Source organism: Zophobas morio, unplaced genomic scaffold (assembly GCF_036711695.1).
Source record: "Zophobas morio isolate AGI-343-1 ecotype UQ-CSIRO unplaced genomic scaffold, CSIRO_AGI_Zmor_V1 ptg000031l, whole genome shotgun sequence".
In the NCBI taxonomy this organism is placed as follows: domain Eukaryota; kingdom Metazoa; phylum Arthropoda; class Insecta; order Coleoptera; family Tenebrionidae; genus Zophobas; species Zophobas morio.
Genome location: NW_026972136.1, coordinates 12,519,602 through 12,524,863, shown reverse-complemented (window position 1 = coordinate 12,524,863; position 5,262 = coordinate 12,519,602).

Below are 5,262 nucleotides of genomic sequence, written 5' to 3'. Positions count from 1 at the left end.
TTTGGAAATTATGTTTGCAAATATATTTTTAAAAAATTACCCTAGTTGTTTTAAGCCATAGAATTGAAAATTTCGTTCCGAAAATTCTAAATTCTTTTATGGTGATCTTAAAAAAATATTTTTTAACTGAATTGAGCTCCCAAAATTATTTCAAAAAAATTTCGAATCAAGGCATTGAATTTTCTTGAAAGTAAAAATTTTCGTAGTGAAAAATTAATAATCAGATTTACGGTCTTTGGATTTGAAGATAATAACTAACAGTATTACGAGTAGTCACTAGAATGAAGAGGGGGTGGATGTAAGAAAAAATTAAACTTAGCCCCGCCCACCCACCCGTTCTTTTTTTTTCTGAAATAAGAAATGCATTTTTATAGCAAATAGCGTAACCAAAAAAAAATATGATTAGCCTCTTTTTAACAGCTTAAGTTCTATTAGTTTCTTGCCACTTTACAAAAGAACATATAATTAACTCCGCCCACTTACCCCGCCTTCATTTTAATGATTTCTTATGTCTGAATTGTGGTTTTAGGTGTAGTTTTCGTGCGTCAAATTGACTTATCAACGTTTTTTCACACGTTTCAAAAATGTCAAAAACAAGTCCACGGAGTCCACGGACTAGTAACGCTACCAAAACTGAAACCCCTTCCATAAATATTACTCAAGAACTTTCCGACCTTCCCTTAAAAAAATTTTCCAAGAAGTTATACGAGGTGGAATTCGCTTATCCTTTCTCATTTTCCGATAAGCTACTCTTGCAGGAAATCGTCGATGCAGGCAAGAAATACGAATACCTTTCAGATGTTTACTTCATCACATATGAAGATGTTTTGGGTCTAATTGAAAGATTAGCACAGCCGGACGCAGAGGTAAATCTACCGACGCGCATCAAAGAGTATGCACAACGTTTTGTCACCACGGAGCTTGAAACAATGACGTCCATCTCGCTGAAATTTTTGGCGATAATGACGAAATTAACAATAATAGAATCGATGTACAAGAGTTATAGAAACGAAGTGAATAATATGGAGCGGAGAAAACAGGTTCATGACGGATTAGGTGAACTGCTGCATGACTGCGAACCCAGGGAAAAAGGCCAGAAGGGCAAGAAGGATAAATCAAGTAAGAAGTCTAAAAACGACAAGTCAAAATCTAAGAAAAGCAAGGCCGGGTCTAAAAACGAGAAGAAATCGAAAGTTAGCGACAAGGAAACCAAAGTGATCATTGACGACTACACCGAAATAATACTAGAAGAAAACGAGACAATTTTCGACTACAATGTCGACAACCATTTACAATATTTTGTTCTGACGGAATTCCCGGATTTTTTGTTGCTTCCTGAGCTAATAAGTCTATCCGTATACGTTTCAGCTATCATAGACGTTTCGTACGAATGTTCAGACTACTCACAACCCGATGATTCCACTATGACGCTAAAAAGACTTTTCGATACTCCTAAAGACACGGGCTATCTTGAAAACACTGCTTGGATGAAATACAGAAATGACGGTACGACCACACCCAAGGAAACACTCGAGGAGTTCTTGTATGTTGTGAAACGAATCAACTTTATTAAACGCCAGCATTTGTCGTATATTAGAAAATTAAATTTGTCGGATCTTGGACCAACACCCAACGATGTAGATTTTGAATGCTTGGAAAAATATAACAGGATATTAAACAGTTTCCCACCAGAACTGATAAATATTCCTGTGATTATTAACGCTTTAGTTGAAGAAATTTGTTGGAGGGAGGCTGGGAAGATTTATTCGCTGTCAGACTTGACTCCATCCTCGGAAAGTGAAGACTTTAGTACCCATAAACCGGTAGAATCGTTTCAAACACACGAAGAAGATTATCTGAAAATGGGAATGAGGGCTTACCACGAAATTGGAAGAAAATATTATGACCAGAGCTTAGAGTACTTGAAGTTGTTGCAACCTTTGGCTAAAGTTGATCATTGCGAACGAGTGAGCTTTCGAACTGTTGCCGTGTCCACCGATGAAACTTGCTTTTGTGATACTACAAAAGACCTCTTCGATTATTTTCATTTAGCAATCTTCAATCAAATGAAGAGAAGAGAGTTTAAACCGAAGCAACCACAAAATTATTATCTCACACACAATCTGGTTACTCATGATCAAGAAAAAGAATATAAGAGAGCAGTACCTAAAGTTGATGTAATTTGCAAAAGTGAAGAAAACAACCTCGTCAATAACTATCATATGAAAGAAGATTTATCGTCGACGGTACTTTTCCAGTTGATTTTTAAAGCTGCGAACGACTATTCTTCGTGGGATCGGGACTACTGTAACATTAGTAAATCTGTTCTTTTGCGTTTTCATGATAATATAAACGACTTTGGAATAGACACGAAACTATGGGATCAAAATCTACGAACTCCTGTCTGCTTGAGAGATTTCTGCAGATTCGTTGTTAATGAAGACCGGCAGAAGCAGTGGCTTGTGGAACACAAACTAACCGACCACGCTGACTTGAATGAAGACAAAGAGGAGATAGTATGTGAAGGTCTCGTTGATATGCACATTCCAGAATTGTACGAAGAGTATCAGTACCTTTTGGGTGCAACCAGTGAAACTGGTAGTGAACAGAAAAAGCAAATATTTGATGATGTTCTCGCCGAGTTGTCGGATTACCCGAAGAGCGAGATTCTGACGAGTTATTGCAGCGATGACGCTCCTTTTATTGCGTACGATCTGGGCCCACAACTTTGTCAACTAACGGGATTCACCACGATTTTTCACAGCGACGATGGGGTTAAATTGACCATTGATACAACCAGATTCATGATGGAGGAGCCAAAATGTTCGATAACTGTAGCTGCGGGTGACAATACCCTAGTTTTCCACAAAACCAGACCGTCAGCTTTCCATTGTTTACTCGAGGATGAGACCATAGTAAGTTTTAGTGAATTTGATGAGAGTGAAGACATTTCTTGGTATTTGCCACCTAGAGAAGAATTGAGCAATTACGGTGCGTGCGAAGGCGAGGAGAACGAGTACGTGTACGAACAACTAGAAGAAGAGTCAAGAGTTCCCAACTATAACGATTATTGGATTCAAGTGTTGCGTAAAAGCAATATATCCACCACCATACCAAATTTTTTCAATAAACCGACAATCTCCGACAGGAAGGTCAAACTAGACGATAAAAATCTGTACAGGCTTTTGGAATTGTTCAAAGCCGCGGTGTATTTACAACGCCCTATATATAAAATATCGACGAAACCGTCACTTCGTCGTTTGAAAAGAACCGACTCTCCATTGCATATCCCATTCGTTACTTGTCTGAAAAGGTTTCTTTTCAAACCGTTACGCAAGAAGCGTAGAATTGGCGGCCATAGCGTTTTCAATATTCCTCAAATAACGAAGAAATTACCCCTAAAGTATGACTTCAAGATCACCTTACCAAACGGCATACTCTTATCGACCTTGCCACGAAACAAACCGTTTGCAGAAATTAAACAACAACATAAATATAAGCACTATAAAGAACTTTATCGAATATTTTATTCCAATGGAGTCGTCGTTGTCAAAAATTTTGACGGTACAACAACGATTTTGCGCTCGAATGGTGATATTATCAACCTGACTGAAGAAAGTGAATGTTACAGTGCGAATTGTGCTAATAATATGACACAAATCTTTCGGCGTGAAGAAGAAGAAAATTGTCCGTACTTACTCAGCAGATGCCATGCCTCTCCAAAACCAAAAATAGTGAAAACAACTTTCGTGGATTTGTACGAATTTGGGGACATACCCTACGCCAAAAAAACACTCCTGCAGTTCGAGGGGAAGAAAATTTACGTTTCTGCAGACACAATTCACGAAAAGCAACTATATTACGTACTGAGTGAGCAGGATTATCACACTGAAGAAGTTTTTACCGAAAGAGAAGACGGTATGAAGTGTATTAGTAACAAGAAAGGTGTCACGACCTTCCAGTTTCCTGATGGCACGAAAATAACTTCTTATCCTGAATTTGAAAAGGAGTTAATTTTTGTGGGTAAAAAGTACGACAGTGAGGGTTGGGTGTCGGTAATTGTCAGTTATAAATTCGAGCATCCGGATTACCTAGCAGTCGAGTATTGTTTAGCTGATCGATCTACGACGATTTTCTTGAAAGACGCCGTCGTGAAAAATTACCAAGATTCGTACTTACTGTCCACTAAGAACAACGTCGGCTTGGAAGTTTCTTCCAACCAAATAATATTCCTGAAAAGTTGTGAGTCATGCGACAGCGACTGTATTTGTAAAATCCATATAAACGACGAGAATTCGTTGCTCGAAGTCTATGACAGCTACGAAAAATACTTGGTATGTGATCGTTCTGGACATTGTAAAACCAATTCTGGTTTTGTGAAAACTCCCGGAAATAAGAAGGGTTGTAAACACCGATGGATGACCGAAAAAGAAAAATTCTTAATCATCAATGAGCGTGGTCCTCCAGGTATCCTACTCTGGAAAGACAGTCTCGTCGAAAAAAAAATAAATCGATTGATGGGTATGAAACACGTTAAAGTTGCAAATTATATGAACAAGTTAACCAAAAAACATACTGTGGAATTTTTTACCAAAATCTATCGAGCTTTTGTTGATAGATTTACGTGTAAACCACGCGACATTTATTTGAAAAAATATAAAGACAGTGTTGTTCCAGAGCCGCAGATTTGTTATGTTACTTATCGAATCTTATGCGGGTTTCATAATTTGTTGCACGATCCAGAGATCGTTGCGTCAATGACGAAGTTCCTGGAAATGAATGATGGGGGAGAAAAATTTAAAGTCTTATTTGAAGGAATTAAACAACTTGTTACTTATGTTTCTGATTTTCAAAGCAACACCTGCGACAAGCTTTCTTTTCAACTATCAATGGAAACACGCGCAGACAACAGCAACAGTAGTGAGACAAGTTTTGAAGTACCTAAATCATCAGTCGACGAGATTATCAACAAATGGAAAACAAATCGCGAAACATACTGGAAATTGATCCGTAACAAAATATTTTCACCGTATTTTCATTCTGAATATTATCGCCAAGTATTGGAGTCACTCGAAGCGCCACACTAATTAAACGTATTGTCATATGTACAATTATTTTATTAAATTAAATTTTACAATATAAAATATATAATTATAATTTAATTATGATAAAATTAAGGCATTTATTCTAATCTTTCATAATTTCTGTACGTTCTTACACTATTTGGAAGACCATAAAGTCCATAAATTGAAAAACCTGTAA